Below are 20119 nucleotides of genomic sequence, written 5' to 3' on the forward strand. Positions count from 1 at the left end.
ACTTTTGCAAATCCTCTTTAATGAAGACTGTTGGAGGCACACACCTGCTTCTGCATTCAGTCTGTTGGAATATGTCGTTTTGACTGAAGTCTATGAAGAAAGTCCAACTTCATCCGGACATACTGGAAAAGAGAGAAGTATTCAAGAAGCCTTTTCATATAATTGTATTTTTCTTCTTTGATACCACATCAAAACTCAACTAGTGGTACTTCTTCTTGCATGCTATATATTTTTCTGTCCTTTCACTTAAATTGTTACATCTTCTTGTTAAATCAAGCCTTTTATCAGTATATAATGACCTTCTTTGACCCTCGTTAATAATTTTGACTTAAAGTTTATTTTATCTGATATTAGTATAGCTATCTAATTCTCTTTCGGCTATCACTTGCATTAGTTCCTTAATTGTTGATTGCTGTGTGGAATCTGAAACCCTATCAATGAATTTATCACTGTGTTACATTAAAATGCGTTGGTCTATTTTGCAAGTTGAATGGATCTTTTACCCACATATGATTTTGTAATATCATGCATTGGTCATCCAAAAAATTTCAGTTTGCTGACTCGTGCAGATCTTCCAAAAACTGACCCATCTCACTAAACAATGCCAAAAGATCATATGCATTCGCATCAGCACCCATCTCATCAGAAAGTCCTTTAAAATCCTGGGAGGCTGTCAAGCTCATGGTGGTGGATGCAAGAAATTTGCCCAAATGCTAATTTCTGCTTGAAAGTTTACATTTTAACATAGGCAAGAAATGCTGTCAGCTTAATTGAACACCATAAGTACATGGAACCTTGGCTAGGGCATGAGATTTTGTAGGTTTGTCCAGTGTGGTGGCCCGGTAAATCCCAGAGTGATTTAAACAGTGAATAAAAAAGTATTTGCAAAGTCCTATGGAGGAATGGTGAGAAAGGGGGAAAATTCAACTTCCCCAAGTGGGGAATTCTTGATATTCTCACAAGCAGTGTGGACAACCAAAGCAATAAGCTGAGCCCCCAATCTTGGGGTTTGTTCTTATGAAACTTAACCCTCCAAAGAATAGGTTAAGCCTATTTAAAATTAGCCCCAAGAATCACCCCCAAGATAACTTCTTTTGTTGCTCAGATGTGGCCTCTCTCTCTCAGCCAACATGACAAGCAAACTCACTGCCCTCCTCCTCTCTATGTGGGACATGACTCCCAGGGGGATGGACTTTCCTGGCAACGTGGGACAGAAGTCCTAGAATGAGCTGGGACTTAGCCTCAAGAGATTGAGAAAACCTTCTTGACTGAAAGGGGGAAGAGAGAAGTGAGACAAAATAAAGTGTCAATGGCTGAGAGATTCCAAACAGAATCGAGAGGTTAGCCTGGAGGTTATTCTTACACATAATATAAATATCACCTTTTTAGTACAGGTATAATGGAGAGGCTGGAGGGAAGTGCTTGAAAATGAAAAGCTGTGTTCCAGTAGTCATGTTTCTTGAAGATGATTGTGTAATGATATAGCTTTTGCAATGTGACCGTGTGCTTGTGAAAACCTTGTGTCAGATAAAAGGAACATCAAACTTTTCGACAGATGAGTAAAACATACAGATTAAAGACAAATAATAGGGGTAACAAATGTTAAAATAAATTTAACCAATTGAAATGCTAGTGATTAATGAAAGGGTGGGGTAATGGAATGTATGATTTTTTTTTCTTTTTTCTTTTTCTGAATTGATACAAATGTTCTAAGAAATGATCATGATGATGAATATACAACTATGTGATGATATTGTGAGTTACTGGTTCTGTATGTAGAATGGAATGATCATATGGTAAGAATGTGTTTGTTGCTATGTTTAAAAAAATTTTTAAGTTAATTAAAAGAAAGAAAAAAGTTTCACATATAAAAAAAGAAATGCTGTCAGTTATACTTGAAGCGATGGCGCATTTCACTCATTTTTTAAAAATTCTCTGCCAAGTCTGAATAATCATAGTTGTTTAAAAAATATAGTTGTGCTAAAAACCTGTAAGTCGTTTCTCCCTCATCTTCATTCCACATGCTTCCTCCATTTAAATCCTCATGAAGGGCTATCGATTGTGTTTTGTCAGTGGTGCTCGCATCTCCGCTGAGTGTGTCCTCAGTGGGCGAGCGCGATGCACACAGCAGGACTCCAACCAGTCGCGCGCGCGGCCAGCGCCGGGCCTGCAGGCTGTCCCGGATTTATTTTCGTCCCAAACCCCGCGTCTCCCAGGTTACCAGCAGCCCGGGGTGAAACCGTGCCTTCAGTTATATTCCCAGAAACCCAGTGTATGTAACCCGGACAAGCACGTGACTAAAGAAGATACTGGAGATCTACAGGAACAGAGCAAAGAGTTCCCGAGGCATGAAGAAGTACATAAATGGAGACCCAGAAGTTTCTTAGAGAAGCTGCGCTGGGCAACCCTGGGCTACTTTTGTAACAGGGACAGAAAGAAATACTCAGCAGAGCATTCCCCACCTTTCCCTTCTGACCTGGCTTTCTCGGAGCACGTGGCCGCGGCCTATGGACTTCAGGGCTTTCAAGCCGAGGCAGGTAACCTGAACTGCCATCTCTTAGTCTCCACACTGGGAATCCCGGTAGGCAAATCTGCACTAGGTCATTCCAAACCTCTCCTGCCGTTCAGCTTTGGACAGGCCGCCACCTTTCTCCCGGGTGGCCGCCAAAGCAATGAGGCACCCACAGCCATGTGTATGCACGGTGGTGACAGGATGGCCACGCCAGGTTTCAGTCGCCTGTTGAACCGTGAGTCCCTCGAGTCCTTCCACGTCCTGAGTGGGAAGCCCGGCCTCGCTGCCTGGAGACGTCTCTCCCGGCCATCCTTCCTACGGAGTTTGTGGGGGGGGCCCTGTGCTGCGGCAGGTTGTCCCAGCCACCTGAGGACTGCGCGGGGTAGCATGACTGCCCGACAGGCACTGGCCGCAGACCAGGATGTCCCTTTGGAACCCACGGAGGAGAAAATAAGGCACATCACCACGAGTTACTGTCATCTGGAAGCAGAAAATAGCCAAGGAAAATGGGCCAGATTAAACCCTGACAGCTGAGGGTCGGGGATCCCGTTCTTTTACTCAGGCAGGTCTTACAACCACGCCGTGGACCTCAGCGCCAGGACAAGCCACAAAAACAGGGGAAACCTCATTCACGCAGCACGCTGTTGCCCTGAAACTTACCTCGAGGAGTAAATTGATTAACCACTGTGCCCTGCATATTTGATGCAGTCCAGTCCTAGATAAGTACTGATACTTAAGTATATTGAGAATTCCAAGGAAATCTGACCTTCACAAAGCCTTCTCAGCATCTTCCATTACCTCTGAGAGAGGGAGAAGTGAGTCTCCTTATGTGCGGAGTCTTCAAATACATCAGATTTAGGTGTATATTATAATAGCAGTGTATGTTATAGGGAAACTGAGTGCGCCTCGCCTTACTGTGTCTGCCGACCTGTGGCTCCGTGCACCAGCCATGAGTCTCAGCTCCTCAAAGCATTCTTTGATCTGCTTTTCAATCTCTTCTGGCCCTCAGAGAAGAACACTGTACACGTCAAGATGCTGGAGCCGGAAATCTCATCCCCTAGAAAAGAAATAAAATCACAGCTATGACTTGAGGCTAAAAGGTAAATACATGTCATACAAGCAAAAAAGGAACACGAGTTTCTCCACATCTCTCTGAGGGCTCCATACTCTTCCTGTTGGTGTTAATGCAATTTTAACTGTTGGACTAAAAAACCCAAGGGTGTTCTATCAACTATATTTTCTCCATGAATAAACTTAGTTGAATTTAAATAAAAAAAAATAATAACAAAACACAGTTGTTTCTGTCAGTGTTCATTCAGGTAAAACTGGTGTTCCATGAAAAAAGCAGCTAGTTTGTGTCAAATCAAACAACTGCATGTGCTCTCCCTGCACGCTCCTTTCCCCACACAGGCTGTTAAAAAGACGTGTCCCCAGGGCTGCAACTGAATGAAACGCACCCTTTTCCCACCTGGTCAGAGATGTTCTGAAGGGAACTCGGGGTCCTCCAGCTACAGGTGTGCGGGGAACATGGCACAACCCGCTCCGTTTGGGACCCTGCCCCCCTCGGCGCTGGGGCTCCCCATTCCCACCCCCACCTGAGCCCGGGCCCCTTCCCGCCAGTGTCAACATGACGACAAAGGTGGGGAGCCCATCAGGAGGGGAGCGCTGACCTCGGGGACCCCTGGACGGGCCTCAGGTACGCCAGGGTTCCCTGCACTTCAAATTTACCTACACAAATAACTGCAAAAAAAAATCATGGCCGTGTGATGCCCCCAAAAATCCCAGAGTGATTTGAACAGTGAATAAAGAAGTATTTGCAAAGTCCCCTTGAGGGAATGGTGAGAAAGGCAGAAACTCAACTTCTCCATGTAGAGAATTCCTGATATTCTTGCAAGCAGTGGGGACAACCAAAGCAATAGGCTGAGCCCCCCAATCTCGGGGTTTGTTCTTATGAAACTTAACCCTCCAAAGGATAGGCTAAGCCTACTTAAAATTAGCCCCAAGAATCACCCCCAAGAGAACTTCTTTTGTTGCTCAGATGTGGCCTCTCTCTCTCAGCCAACATGACAAGCAAACTCACTGCCCTCCTCCTCTCTACGTGGGACATGACTCCCGGGGGTGTGGACCTTCCTGGCAATGTGGGACAGAAATCCTAGAATGAGCTGGGACTCAGCATCAAGAGATTGAGAAAACCTTCTCGACTGAAGGAAGAGAGAAATGAGACAAAATTAAGTGTCAGTGGCTGAGAGATTTCAAACAGAGCTGAGAGGTTACCCTGGAGGTTATTCTTACACATTATATAGATATCCCCTTTTTAGTTTATGGTGTATTAGAGTGGCTGGAGGGAAGTGCCTGAAACTGTAGAGCTGTGTTCCAGTAGCCATGTTTCTTGAAGATGATTGTATAATGATATAGCTTTTGCAATGTGACTGTGATTGTGAAAAGCTTGTGTCTGATGTTTCTTTTATCTATGGTTTGGACAGATGAGTAAAACATATGGATTAAAAATAAATAAATAATAGGAGAAACAAATGTTAAAATAAATTTAATAGATTGAAATGCTAGTGACCAATGAAAGGGAGTGGTAAGGGGTATAGAAAAAATAGGGGAAACAAAGGCTAAAATATATTGGGTAGATGGAAATACTAGCAGTCACTGAGAGGGTGGGGTAAGGGTTATGGTATGTATGAATTTTCTTCCTTTTTTCTTTTTATTTCTTTTTCTGAATTGATGCAAATGTTCTAAGAAATGATCACGGTGATGAATATACAACCATGTGATGATATTGTGAGTCATTGATTACATACCACGAATGGAATGTTCATATGTTAACAATGTTTGTGTTTATATGTTATGTTTTGTGAGTAAAAATACTTTAAAAAAATCATGTCCCAATTAATATATAAGCAAATAAAAATAAAGGAATGAATAATTTACAATAAAAATACATGCCTCTAAGTACATAAATGCACAGCCACGATCTCGCCAGCAGACATGAGGTGCTGAGACAATCACGCCACACAGAAAAGCGTCACAAACGCCCCAGTGACAGACACAGAGGGTTTAAGGAGATTGTTTTAGGTCTTTGAGTCCCAGGAGAGAGGCTGCCCTCAGTGCTGTGATTTTCTGACATGTTCAAAGCTCTTGATGAAATTCCCTATAAAACAAAGCACAGTCTTTCATTAATTCACATTTCTGGAAAAGTCAGGGCATCTTTCAAATTATGCAAAAATACCTCGTTTTAGGCGCGCAATAGAGCTTGGTTTTTCACTGAAATATCTGAAGGGATGTTTGAAAATCTGGAGAGGACATTTGGGACAATTTTTTTCTGTCCTGAGAGGCAGCACCATGTGTTTCCGGATGCCCAGCCTCCCCAGCCTCAAATCCAAATGCAGGTGGTGCCCTGTCCTCCACCCCCATCCCACATCCTTGCAACAGTCAAAATTGCCCCTACCTGGCTGAGTGAATTCAGAGTCTAGAGTTTATCCTGGAGGTTATTTTTCTGCATTTTATAGATATCCCTTTTTAGTTTATGGTGTATTGAAGTGGCTGGAGGGTAGTACCTGAAACTGCAGAGCTGGGTTCCAGTAACCTTGATTCGTGAAAATGATCATATAACGATACAGCTTTTATAATGTGACCATGTGACTGTGAAAACCTTGTGTCTGATGCTCCTTTTATCCAGGGCATGGACAGATGAATAAAAAAATATGGATTAAAAAAATAAATAATGGGGATAAGGGGTAAAATAAATTGGGCAGATGGAAATACTAGTGGTCAATGAGAGGAAGGGGTAAGGGATATGGTAGTATGCGTTTTTTCTTTTCTCTTTTTATTTCTTTTCCTGAATTGATGCAAATGTTCTAAAAAATGATCTTGGTGATGAATATATAGCTGTGTGATGAAAACAAAACAAAACTGCCCCTATGAGTACCCAAAACATGCACCTGGTGGCACTCCATGGATCTAACCCCTCTTGAGCCCAGCTGCATGCCCCAGGACTGCTTTGTGGGTGTTAGAGGCAGGGCTGGGGCCAGGGGAAGGACCCCTCCCACATCAGGCCCCCTCTAGTGACACCTGCCAGGTACACACCCCAGGGTAGCACGGGGCCAGCAACTGTGATTAACAAAATTTGTGAGCTGGGGGAAGTACGCACATGAGCGGAGTGGGAGAAAGCTAGAGGCTGTGGGCACTCTCCGTGGAACCAGAGGGAGGTTTCTTTGGGGGAGGGGCCCAGGGGGAGATGAGCTGTGAGAAGCGGCTTGGAGAACAAGGCCACGCAGCACCTGTGGCTGTGGGAGGCTCAGGGGTGGGAACCCAGGCTCCTCTCCCAGGGTTCCCACCCCTAGGTCCCCTCCAGTGGGAAGAGGGAGCAGCGGCAGGGAAAGCTCCCCCACGTGGGGGAGGTGCCCCATTTGTGAGTGTCTAAAGGAAGCAGATTGCTGGGGAGAAATGAGGGGGGATATATGCACTCACTGGGGCTGGGGCTGCCAGGGTCACAGGTGGAGGGAAGGGTGGAGGGAGGAAGGGGTTTCAGAGGCAGAGATGGAGGGAGAGATGCAGGTCTCAGAGCAGGGCTGGGCCCCAAGGACTCTAAGACCAAGGGGCCCAGACCACTGACCTGAGCAAGGACAAAGGCAAGACACTGTCACCAATGAAGTTCATAGGCCCGGAAGCATCTAAGATGCTGGCTTCACAGGGACCCTTAAAGACCAACTAAACCTAATCCGATGTACCCATTGTAGAGATGGGGAAACCAAGGCCCAGAGTGCAATGTGACATTTCCTGGGGCAGGGCCATTGTAGAATTTCTTGTCTTGTAGAATTTCAGTGTTCCTGAGGCCAAAATACTTCTCTCATGCTTACCAGTGCGCTAGAGCTGAGCACGGAGAGTCAAACAGTACAGCTGCGTGACTGCAGCCAGCAGGCAAGCGGAAAATCCCATGTATTATCTCTTGATCTCAAATGTTTTTTTTAATTATTTTAATTTGTTAAGGTATTACTTCATTTTTTTTAATTAAAAAAAATTTTAAGCAGTTTTATCTACACACCATACAACCCATCCTAAGTGTACAATCAATGGCTCCTGTTATAATCACATAGTTACGCATTCACCACCACAGTCTGAGGCCAGAGAGCCCCAGGAGTTCTTGGAGAGATTGAGACCTCAACCAAGGGCTGGTGCCCTGAGGGCTCAGAAAACAATCCAAGAACTAGTCTGTGTGTTCAGCCAAAAAGTTTAATGCATAGCGAAGGCGCACGCTCAAAGGCGGGGAGCGCTGGTGTTCTCCAAAGGAGTGAGAAGCCCCCTGAGATAGGGATCCTTGCATCATAAGAGCTTGGAGGGTCGCGTTCCCCTCTGGTGACACTAAGAAGGGACTGATAAGCTGCACTTTTCATTGGTTCTCCAGCAACGACCTGAGCAAAGGCTAGGTCTGCACGCCAAAAGGAACCTCTTGTTGTGGTCTCAGGGTCCCTTCATGCTCCCTCCTTCCCTATCTTACTGCCTCAGATCTATATGGGAACATTCCCAGTTCCCCTTCACACCCCCCCCCCCCAAAAAAAAATCCCACACCTTTCCCTTATATCCCCCTATTCTTGGCATTTAGCTTTGGTATAGTGCCTTCACTACAATTAATGAAAGAATATTACAATGTTACTCTTCATTGTAGACCTTAGTTTACATTCATTGTAAACACACCACATACCACCCCATTATCAACACCTTTTAATAGTGACATACATTTGTTCCAGTTCATGCAAAAACTTTCTTATATTTGTACAGTTAACCGCTGTCATTGTCCACTCTAGATTTTGTTTAACTTATACAGTCTCAGTTTTTATCCTCTAACTTTCTGGTGACGTACACGACTCTACCCTTCCACTTTCAGCCATATTCACACTCCACTTTGTTCATTACGCTTGCCATATTGTGCTATCACACAATATTGTGCTATCCATTTCTGAACTTTTATAATCAACCTTATTGGACATTCTGTACATCAACTGCCCTATCTTCATCCTCTTTTTGTCTTCTGATAACCCATGCTCTTAAATTTAACTCTCAGAATTTGTACATTGTAGGTCAGCATTAAGGAGATGATACAGTATTTGTTCTTTTGTTTCTGGCTTATTTCACTCAACCTAACGGCCTCAAGGTTCATCCATGCAGTTGCACGCAGCGTGTACAGCTGCATAATATCCTATCCTAGGTATATACTTCTGTTTGTCCACTCGTCTACTGATGGACACTTGAGCTGTTTCCATCTGTCGGCAATCGTGAATAATGCCGCTGTGAGCATCAGTGTGCAAATGCCTAGTCCTGTCCCTGCTTTCGGTTCTTCTGGGCAGATACCTGGTAACAGGATTGTGGGATCGTATGAAAATTCCAACCTTAGTTTTCTCAGGAACTGCCAAACTGCCTTTGGCTGCATCATTCAACATCAAATGTTCTTTTTCTCTTTTTTGCATGGGCAGGCACTGGGAATCAAACCCAGGTCTCTGGCATGGCAGGCGAGAACTCTGCCACTAAGCCACCATTGCCCGCCCTAAATGTTCTTATAAACAAACAAATGAAACACGTTCAGGACCGTGGGTCTAACAAATCCCACAGGGGTGGGACTCAGCCTCGGATCTTGGGTCCAGAAGCTCCAGTTTAAGGCCTGACTTCCTCTTTAACTCGGCCCTGCTTCCCTGAGGTTGGTGTTCCAGCCCCATCTACACCGACAGGACTGTCTCTCTAGATGTTTCCCAAGAGGAAGTCTGGGTGGAGTGGGGTGGGGATGCTGGGGCAGGTGGGGGTGCCAGGGAGAGAGGGGAGAGGGGCAGGGGGTCAGAAGGGGTGCCGGTCTTGGAAGCAAAGCTGCTTTCTTCTAGCGCCATCAGTCCACCACAGGCAGGACTTTCTTATTACTTATATCGACAACCGTTATTTCCATAACAACGGTTTAAAACAATTCCTGAGTTTTCCAGCCCCTTCGTTTTAGAGCTGAGGAAACGGAGATCCAAGAAGGGGCTGCCTTGCCCAAACAATCAGCCGGGTGGGGCACCGGCGGGGGTTGGGGGGTGGGGATAGGTATCGAATCTTTTGCTCTTCCTTGTCTTGGGTGGAAGGTGAAGGAGAAGGGACCAGGGTGTTCCCGGCACTCGGTGCGCTGGCCCCATTTCACAGACGAGGCAAAGGCGCCGCGAGAGGGAGGCCCTAGCCCACGGTTTCCCAGGCAGCGAGCACCGGCCTAGGAGACGCCCGCCTGGCACGGGAGGCACCCAGGAGAGAGAATCGTCCCTGAGCTGGGTCGACGGGAGGCTTCCTGGAGGAAGTGGCCCGAAGGATGGACAAGAGTTGTTTGGTTTTTGGTCTTCAAATCGATCAAAACTCTAGAACGGTGTGACGGGAAAAAGAAGTCCTCCAACTGCCCCCCTTTCTAGGTGGACTCCCGTGTCCATCCCGAGGGCCGCACCCTGAGCGGCGGGGCCGACGCGTTTATGCCTCAGTGTGCCTGCGTGGGGCGCTACTGAGCGTTCTGCTCGCCTTACTTGGAGCTGTGCCCGCTCCTGCCTCCTCCACTGCTGCCGAGGCTCCACCAGCCGCTGCAGGCGCGGGCGGGGTCCCTGGGTGGGGCGTGGGCGGCCCTGGGGGCGGGGACGGAGGCCTGGGGTCGGGGAGCCCCGGGGCGAGGGTGGGAGCGCGAGGCTCCGGGAGGGCGCGTGGCCTCCCACGCCCGGGGGTCTCCTCTGGGGTCGGTGCTCCCCCTCTGCGACTCAGCCCGTCGCCCCCATCTCCTTCCAAACGGGCCGAATCCCACACGTGGCTGAAATGACTCAGCGCGCGGTTTCTGATCCTCTTTCACTTCTGTTTCTCAGGAAACCTCAAGTTCCGTGCGTTAGGGTTAGGGTTGCATTTCGAAAGAGGGTGAAGACAGCGAATTCTGCCGCGGGTCCTGGGGTGGGGTGGGGTGGGGTGCGAGGGGTGGGGAGGGTCTTGCCCTAGCCGCGATGGGAAGGGATCTGCGAAGGGAATTGGGCGCGTCTGCCCCAGAGGCTTCCAGCCCTCGGCACCGGAACCCCAGTCCCTGCACCCCAACGCAGACTTGCCCTTAAAAACGCAATCAACATGCGCTATAAAAATCAGGATGGCGGCTAAAGAAATGCAAACCAAAACCCCAATCTGATACTATTTCTCATCCAGTAGAATGGCTACTATTAAATAAGTGTTGGAGAGGATGTGGAAAAATAGGAACACTGATTCATTGTTGGTGGGAATATAAAATGGTGCAGCCGCTATAGAAAACAGTTTGATGGCACCCCAAAATATTCAGTATAGAATTTCCTATGACCTGGCAATCCCACTTCCAGGCATATCCCCAAAAGAATTGAAGGTAGAGACTCAAGCAGATATTTGCATACCAGTATTCATGGCAGCATTATTCACAATTGTCGAAAGATGGAAGCAAACCCATTCGACAAACAAATGGATAAGCAAAATGTGGTATATTGATAGAATAGAGTATTATTTGGCTATAAAAAGTGAATGAGATCCTGATTTATGTGACAACATGGACGAGCCTTGAAAACATTATGCTGAGTAAAATCAGCCAGACACAAAAGGACAAGAACTGCATGATCTTGCTGATATGAACTAAACTAAGTAAATTCACAGAGACAGAAACTAGAATACAGGTTATCAGGGGCTGTGTGGGGTTTGGGAAATGAGGAATGGAGCATTATTGCTTAATTACCGCAGAGTTTTTGTTTCATGTGATAGAAAGCTTTGAGTAATGCATGGTGGTGATAGTATCATAGCATTGTAAATATAATTAACATCCTGAATGATATATTCAGATGTGGTTAGAAGGAGAAATTTTAGGTTCTATAATTGTTACTAGAATAAAATATTTAAAAAAAATTAAGCCAGGGGTGGGCCACGATGACTCAGCAGGCAGAGTTCTTACCTGCCATACCGGAGACCGGTGTTTGACTCCCGGTGCCTGCTGGTGTGGAAAAAAACAAACAAATCAGGATGACAGTTACTTATAGGGGGGTGGGTGGTGATTGAAAGGGCCTTGGAGAGCCCCGTAGGGTAGCAGGCAAACTTCTTTTTTCAGCCTCCGTGGAGTTCCTATTGTAGTACTTAGTTAAGCCATACATTGATTATTGAGTTAAGCTATAAAATATTTTGCAATTCAATCAGTTAGAAGTATAAAAGTGAAATTCCCTCATCCCTAATTTTCTTTCTTCTGTTCTTTCTGTTTCAATACGTTTTTTTTTTTTCCTTTGCTTTTTCTTTTACTTCTTCTCTCACTATTTGCCTTTCTTTCTTTCAACAGGTATTTATTGAGGAACCACCACATGCTTCACTGGTGAAAAAATAGACCTGTGGTCCTTGTTTCCCTGGAACTTATGAGCAGTGAAGGGAGATAAATAAATGGAAGAGCAAATAACTGCAAATTGTGATGAAGATTCTAAACGTTTGGTGTGTCTTATTTTTACATATACATGCACAACATACATAAAATTGTACATATATACCTATGTAGGTTTTTTTTTGCACAAGAATTTTATGCAATACGTATTGTTAAGTAGCTTGCTTTTTCTTGTTTAAAAATGTGTCAAGAGAAATTTTCCCAATCAGCACATGCAGGCTACCTCATTATTTTTGACAGCTGACAGCTGCATAGTATTCCACCAGATGCCTTTTCATCATGTATTAACCAGTTCCTCCTAGAAGCACAGTTATGCTGTTTCTGGTTTTCACACTTGCTATAAAACATCCTTGCAATGCACCACCTTATCCATGCACCCTTGCCCAAGGGTCAAGGCTGTTTCCAGTCCCACAAGCCATGTGTGCAGGCACATGTACGCAGAGGTAATTTTCCATTTCATTTTCCGATAAGTCTAATTCCTTCTTTTTTAATCTTCTGCCAGCAAACAAACTCTGTTACTTCCACTTCTGTTCTTCTCCCTGTGGCTTAGCGGACAGAGCAGGGTATTGTGAGTTCAAATCAAGGCTGGGCCTGTGACTACCTGTGTGACTTTGGGAAAATCCCTTAATCACTCTGTGTCTCCATTCTTCTTCTCTAGCTCCTTCAGTGGCTTGAAAGAGAATGTATTTGAACGTGCTTTCCAGAGGTCAAGCAGTATTGCATATTATTATTCTCTTTCCTCTCCAGGTAATCCCCAAAATGTTTCCTCCAAGAGGCAGGGCTCTGGCTGAAAATGCCCCCTTATTTTCAACTTCCCCAAGTTGAATTCTTGATATTCTCACAAGCAGTGCAGACGATCAAAGCTATAGGCTGAGCCCCCAGTCTTGGGGTTTGTTCATATGAAACTTAACCCCACAAAGGATAGGTGAAGCCTTCTGAAAATTAGGCCTAAGAGTCACCCCCAAGAGAGCCTCTTTTGTTGCTCAGATGTGGCCTCTCTCTCCAGCCAACACAACAAGCAAACTCACCACCCTCCCCCTGTCTACGTGGGACGTGACTTCCTGACTCCCTGGAAGGTGCGGACCTTCCTGGCAACGTGGGACAGAAATCCTGTAATGAGCTGAGACTCGGCATCAAGGGATTGAGAAAAGCCCCAGAATGAGCTGAGACTCAGCATCAGGGGATTGAGAAAACCTTCTCAACCAAAAGGGGGAAGAGTGAAATGAGACGAAATAAAGTGTCAATGGCTGAGAGATTCCAAACAGAGTCCAGAGGTTATCCTGGAGGTTATTCTTACGCATTAAATAGATATCACCGTTACTAACACTACACCTTGTTAGTAAAGATGTAGTGGAGAGGCTGGAGGGAACTGCCTGAAAATGTGGAGCTGTGTTCCAGTAGCCATGTTTCTTAAAGATGATTGTATAATGATATAGCTTTCACAATGTGACAGTGTGATTGTGAAAACCTTGTGTCTGATGCTCCTTTTATCTACCTTATCAACAAATGAGTAAAACATGGAATAAAGATAGGGGGAACAAATGTCAAAATAAATTTAGAGTGAAACGCTGGTGATCGGTGAGGGGGGAGGGGTGGGGGTATGGTATGTATGAATTTTTTTCTGTTTTCCCTTTATTTCTTTTTCTGAATGGATGCAAATGTTCCAAGAAACGATCATGATGAATATGCAACTATGTGATGATATTGTGAATTACTGATTATATATGTAGAACGGAATGATCAAAAGTTACGAATGTTTGCATTTGTTTGGTGTTTCTTTGGTATTTAAAAAATAAAATAAAAAAATTAATTAAAAAAAAAGAAAATGCCCCCTTACTTTGTAAGGAGGAGTCCCGATTTCCTCCCCACACTACAGGAATCGCCTCCTACTGAAAGGAACGTGTCCTGTCTTTCTTTCCTTGGTGCCTCTCCCCAAGGCCATCCTCTCCTGGGAGAAAGGGAGCTGGGGCTGTTAGCTCACAGACAGTCCTGTTTATTCCTTCCTTGGAAATCAATATAGAGATGTTGAAAGTAACCTTCCTACTCCTTGGCCAAAAAAAGATTCTTAGTGAAGACACAGGATATCAGCACAGAACCCCTGGATTCATTCACTCACTCGCTCATTCATTCATTCATCAAATCATTCTTCTAATCACATTTTCAGCTAGGTTTCATGGAGGCCACCTACCGGGTGCCTGGCCTGGCGCACTCTGGGAAATGCCAGGGACCAGATGCTGTCGCCCGGAGTTGCATGTTGCGAGAGGCAGTGTAGGACCATGACAGGCTTCCCATGGCCCTGGAAATTAAGTCCAAACTAACTCAGGCTACCCAGCTCTGCATGGTCTGGACCTACCTCCTCCTCAAGCCACTCACCCCTCACTGGACCGGATGCCTGAGGCTCCTGGAGCCTCTGTTTGGAAGACCCTTCCATGCTTTGCCCTCTTTGTCAGACTCTTACTTATCTTTGGGTCCCCTGTAGATCTACCTCCTCCCAGAAGCCTTCTAGGCCTGTCGATTCTGGGTTGTGTGTCCCCCAGGTGCTGCCAAGGCAACTGTCCCCTGTCAGTCTGGTCACATGTTCTATTTGCCACTTCTTGTGGAGTTTGCCCCACCAGACTGTAACTCTTGCAGGCAGAGATTGCACCTGTCTTCCTAAGCCTGGTATCCATTTCATCCAGAATCATGCTCAGGGCATACAACAGGTGCTCAATAAACATATGGGGGAATAAGTAATGGTGTAAGGAGAACTAAGGGTAACAGGCGGTGTGCAGCGTATGCCTCTGAAAGGTGCAGGTCTCAGATATATTGTGGGAGGCTAATGGGGCCTTGGATGAAGCGGGAAGTGAGCTGGGCCTCGCAGAGGGGAGAAGGGAAAGGCCCCCAGGTGAAGGGAAAGGCACCAGCAAAGAGCAGAGACAAGATGGCAGCCCAGCATGACATGTGGGAGTGGGCTGGCCTGGCCAGAGTGGAGGGCTTGCTCAGACAGGGAATCGGTGGGAAAGGTGGGCCTTGTTGGCTGTGGGCACAGGGCAGCCCGTGGAGGGGGCATAATGGAGAACCAGGAAAGAAGAGGGGAGAAGGGAAAGAGGGCTTTGGCAGCCAAGCAGATGAGTTTGGCACTGGTCCGTGACACCTGAGACCCAGTGAAAAGTACCGAGCAACCAAATGGCAGCACCAAAGGGTAGATGCCACCCCCTACCCCCCTAAGCCTAGTTCCTCCATGTCTTCAACAAAAGCCCCTTCACCCCAGACGCTGTCTGGGCACTGGGATTCAGCCGTGCACATGGCAGATCCTTCCATCTCTCACACGCAGAAAGCCAGCAGTGAGGGGGTCTGGGCTGTGGGCCCCGGAACGTGGTTAATCCAATTCTGGCTACTTGGTTTTGTGAGAATCAATGAGATGGTCTAGGTGAGGCTGTCTGAGGTGGCTGTGGAGGTGACAGGGAACACAGCCGAGACTCAGGGAGCCCAGAGACGGGCAGGGAGGTGGACAGGGCAGGGAGGAGCTGTAGGGTGGTCGTCAGCACTTGGCCCACACAGGACCTTGGTGGCCCTTGGGAAGCTCCTGGAGGCAGGGGCTCTGCGGCACCCCTGCAGCCTGGGCCGGCGTGGGTCTGGCGACCCCGCAGCAGAGGCTGTCGAGGAACTGCTGCGGTGTCCACCTCCGCCCCAGCGGACTTCCTGCTCAGCAAGAAGGCCTGGTTAGTCTCCAGCTCTCCTGCCTCTAAATCAGATAAACAGCTTTGCCACAGTGAGAGGACAAGGAGAATTGCAGAACTGAACGTGAGCTCTAGGCTGGGTCGAAGGTTTAGTGCTTTTCTGCGGCCCAAGTTGGATCCAAATGTCCTCTCTTGTTCCCTCTGCCCTGCAGCTCCCCTTTCTCAGAGGCCTGGCCCGGCCTGTGGGGGGTGAGGGCGGGTGTCTGGAGCGGACCCTGGGCCTATGGGCACAGATTTATGGGAGAGTGCTTTTCCTCCCCTTTCTAATGCCTGCAGGGCCAAGGCCAATTTTTCTGTTTTTCAAAAAATTTTTCCAATGGCTATGCTTTTGAGAATCATACAAAAAAGAATACATTTTAAATTGATGAGTTAATTAGGGGACACAAATATTAAGACAAATAGAGTAGATTGAAATGCTAGTGATCAATGAAAGGGAGTGGTAAGGGGTCTAGAAAAAAATAGGGGGAACAAAAGTTAAAATATATAGGGTAGATGGAAATACTAGTGGCCAATGAGAGGGAGGGGTAAGGGGTATGGTATGTATGAGTTTTTTCTTTTTTCTTTTTATTTCTTTTTCTGGAGTGATGTAAATGTTCTAAGAAATGATCATGGTGATGAATACACAACTACGTGATGATATTGTGAGCCACTGATTGTACACCATGTATGGAATTATTGTATGTTAAGAATGATTGTGTTGTATGTTGTTTATCAATAAAAATATTAAAATACAATATTTTAATATTTCATTAAATAAAAATAAAAATTAAAAAACAAAAGGGAATCATTTTGGGAAAACCCTAGAGAGCCACCAGAACTGACAGAACCACCAGAATCACCAGAACCAACAGAATGGACAGAGCCCTGTGGAAGTCATTGAAGAGAGAGCTAACACATGTCACCATGTTTGCCATGTGCCTTTCCAGTTGAGAGAGAAACCCTGAACGTCATTGGTCTTCTTGAACCAGGGTATTTTTCCCTGGATGCCTTAGATTGGACATTTTCACAGTCTCACCTTAATTTGAACATTTTTATAGCCTTAGAACTATAAACTTGCAACTTAATAAATTCCCTCTTTAAAAAACTCCCCCCCTCAAATTGGTAAGTTATGTAAATAAGTGGGCAGAAAAATTAAAAAGGGTAAAGATTGTTTTCACATTGCAGAGGCTGGGGTTTGAGGCTCACTGCCTGGCACCCAGCAGGGACTCAAAGTGTTTGTTGAATGAACATCAGGGTGGGAGTAAGATTGGTGTCTGCCCCAACCCCCTATGGACTGTTTGCCTGCCCTCACCACCATCTGTCTGTCCTTGAAACTTCTGTTGAGGATGTGCTGTGCTCTAGGAGCCTGGGTCCAGGGACAAGTGAGCTCCAGAGCAGGTACAGGTGCTGGGATGCTGTGTGAAGGTGGGGTTGGTCCAGAGGGTGTGGGGGACCCCTAGCCTGTGGACTGAGGAAATTTTCATAAAAGGGAGCTGGATTTGGATCTTGGAGGGTCGGTAAGGGGGTTGTGAGTCTGGGGAAAGGGCGCTGGCATTCCAGGCCTGAAGCCACATCCCTTCCCTCCTTCATTTAGCCCTTTACTCCGTCATCCTGCAAATGTCTCTGGAGTATCTGCTACGTGCCAGGCCTCATGAAATAGGAGATGCATCAACTTACCTTCATGTAGGAGACACAGTAGATAAAACATATGCTAGAATGCCAAGGATTATTCTCTTCAAAAAAAAAAAAAATGAAGAAAATAAAAACACTGTGGGGAGAGGGAGAGGGAGACCTCCCCGCCCATAGGGGCTGCGGGACTGGGAACCTCATGCCCCTGTCTAGGGCAGGAAGCAATTTTAAAAACCCAATGCTGGACATGAGGTTTTGTTGGTTTGTCCAGAGTGATGCCCCGATGAATCCCAGAGTGATTTGATCAGTGAGTGGAAAAGTATTTGCAAAGTTCCCTTTGGGGAACGGTGAGAACGGGGAGAAATTCAACCTCCCCAAGTTGAATTCTTGATATTCTCACAAGCAGTGTGGACAACCAAAGCTACAGGCTGAGCCCCCAGTCTTGGGGTTTGTTCAGATGAAACTTAACTCCACAAAGGATAGGTCGATCCTACTTAAAATTAGGCCTAATAGTTACCCCCAAGAGAGCCTCTTTTGTTGCTTAGATATGGCCTCTCTCTCCAGCCAACACAACAAGCAAACTCACCACCCTCCCCCTGTCTACATGGGATATGACTCCCAGGGGTGTGGACCTTCCTGGCAAAGTGGGACAGAAATCCCAGAATGAGCTGAGATTCAGCATCAAGGGATTAAGAAAACCATCTCAACCAAAAGGGGAAAGAGTAAAATGAGACAAAGTTTCAATGACTGAGAGATTCCAAACAGAGTGAGAGGTTATCCTGGAGGTTATTCTTACACATTAAGTAGATGTCACCTTGTTATTCAAGATGTAATGGAGAGGCTGGAGGGAACTGCCTGAAAATGTAGAGCTGTGTTCCAGTAACCATGTTTCTTGAGATGATTGTATAACGATACAGCTTTCACAATGTGACTGGGTGATTGTGAAAACTTTGTGTCTGATGCTCCTTTTATCTACCTTGTCAACAGATGAGTAGAACATGTGGAATAAAAATAAATAATAGGGGGAACAAATGTTAAAATAAATTTAGTTTGAAATGCCAGTGATCAATGAAAGGGAGGGATAAGGAGTATGGTATGTATGAATTTTTTTATCTGTTTTCATTTTATTTCTTTTTCTGAATAGATGCAAATGTTCCAAGAAATGATTATGATGATGAATATGCAACTATGTGATGATATTGTGAATTAGTGATTACATATGTAGAACGGAATGATCAAAATAGGAATGTTTGCATTTGCTTTGTGTTTTTTGGTATTTAAAAAAATAAAATACATAACTGCTTATTCAATATTTGTGGAATGAATTTATGACATGAAAATTGAATTCAAGCAAGTAGTGGTATCTAATTATCTAAGCGCTCTTTAAAAGGTACTATTTATACATAATGCATGGTAATATAGATCCTTTGTACAAGGTACTTAGGAATGAAGGCTAACAATCTAAAGTGAAATTCGATTTCTATCTAGGCACACCAAAAGTTTGCACACGATGACAAAGACATCTATGAAAGAAAAGTATAGAAGATAGGATTAAAGTATCCAAAAAACAGCATGAAATTTAGAATGTGGCTAATAAGAACAATAGGCAGTTATTAGAGTATAATACTGCCAGAGTGATAATGCCATGTCTGGCTCTGTGACTTAGTAGCCCTGTAACCTTCAACAAATTATTCAATCTCTGTTTGTAAGGATAAAGTGTTCCCTACCTATGGGTATGGTCAGGAGTAAAATCAATAGTATGTATATAGCAGGCTCAATGCTTAGCACATATGTTCCCAATATATGGTATTTATATCTTAGCACCTTACTTTCTACCGCTACCACTTAGCACATAATAGATGTCCATTAGAAAAATGGTCACTTAACAACGTCTTCTCCAAACAGCAACGAGTCTCTGTAGCCTGAGCAATGTCTTCTGGCAACTGAGAATGAAGCATTTTCTCATATATCCATGGAAAAACTTCCAACTGAAGTTACAAGTATTACTGCCATAAATATCAATAACTTAGTATAAATGAAATAAATTCCTTTCTTAAAAAATTTTAAAAAATAAAATAACAAAAAATTAAAAAAAACAGATAACAAAACCCAATGCTGGGCTTCTTGACCAAAAGGGGAAGAGAGAAATGAGGTAAAATAAAGTGTCAGTGGCCGGGAGATTTCAAACAGAGTCAAGAGGTTATCTTGGTTATCCTTATGCATTATATAGACATCCTTTTTCATTTATGGTGTATTGGAGTGGCTGGAGGGAAGTATCTGAAACTGTTGAGCTGATTCCAGCAGCCTTGATTCTTGAAGACAGTTGTATAGCGATATAGCTTTTACAACGTGACTGTGTGATTGTGAAAATGTTGTGTCTGCTGCTCCTTTTATCCAGGGTATGGACAGATGAGTAAAAAAATAAGGATAAAAAATAAGTAAATAGTAGAGGGGATAAAGGGTAAAAAATTGGGTAGATAGAAATACTAGCGGTCAATCAGAGGGAGGGGTAAAGGGTATGGTATGTATGAGTGTTTTTATGTCTTTTGCTGGGGTGATTCAAATGTTCTAAAAATGATCATGGTAATAAATACACAAGTTTGTGATGATATTGTGAGTCTTTGTGCACCATGTATGGACTCTATGTGTGTGAAGATTTCTCAATAAAAAAAATAAAAATAAAAATAAAAAAAACAATGCTGGCACCTCTCCCCCCGGCCCCCCAGGCTGTGTGCAGGCTTCCGGAGGCACCGGAGGTTTCCAGGTAAAAGGACCCATGCACAGGGTTAAGTGGGAGTCTGGGTTTGAACCCCGGATCTGCTGGGTGACTGTGGGGGCCCCCTTGCCCTACCACCGGGT

At 45.1% G+C, this 20119-nt stretch overlaps 1 pseudogene; it reads left to right on the plus strand.

Annotated features, from left to right (window-relative positions):
• LOC143653348 (nucleic acid dioxygenase ALKBH1-like) overlaps positions 1-3046 on the plus strand; it is a 53886-nt pseudogene extending 50840 nt beyond the window's left edge.
• The last annotated feature ends 17073 nt before the right edge of the window (positions 3047-20119 follow it).

The sequence above is a fragment of the Tamandua tetradactyla genome, chromosome 13 (genome assembly GCF_023851605.1).
Source record: "Tamandua tetradactyla isolate mTamTet1 chromosome 13, mTamTet1.pri, whole genome shotgun sequence".
Lineage (NCBI taxonomy): Eukaryota > Metazoa > Chordata > Mammalia > Pilosa > Myrmecophagidae > Tamandua > Tamandua tetradactyla.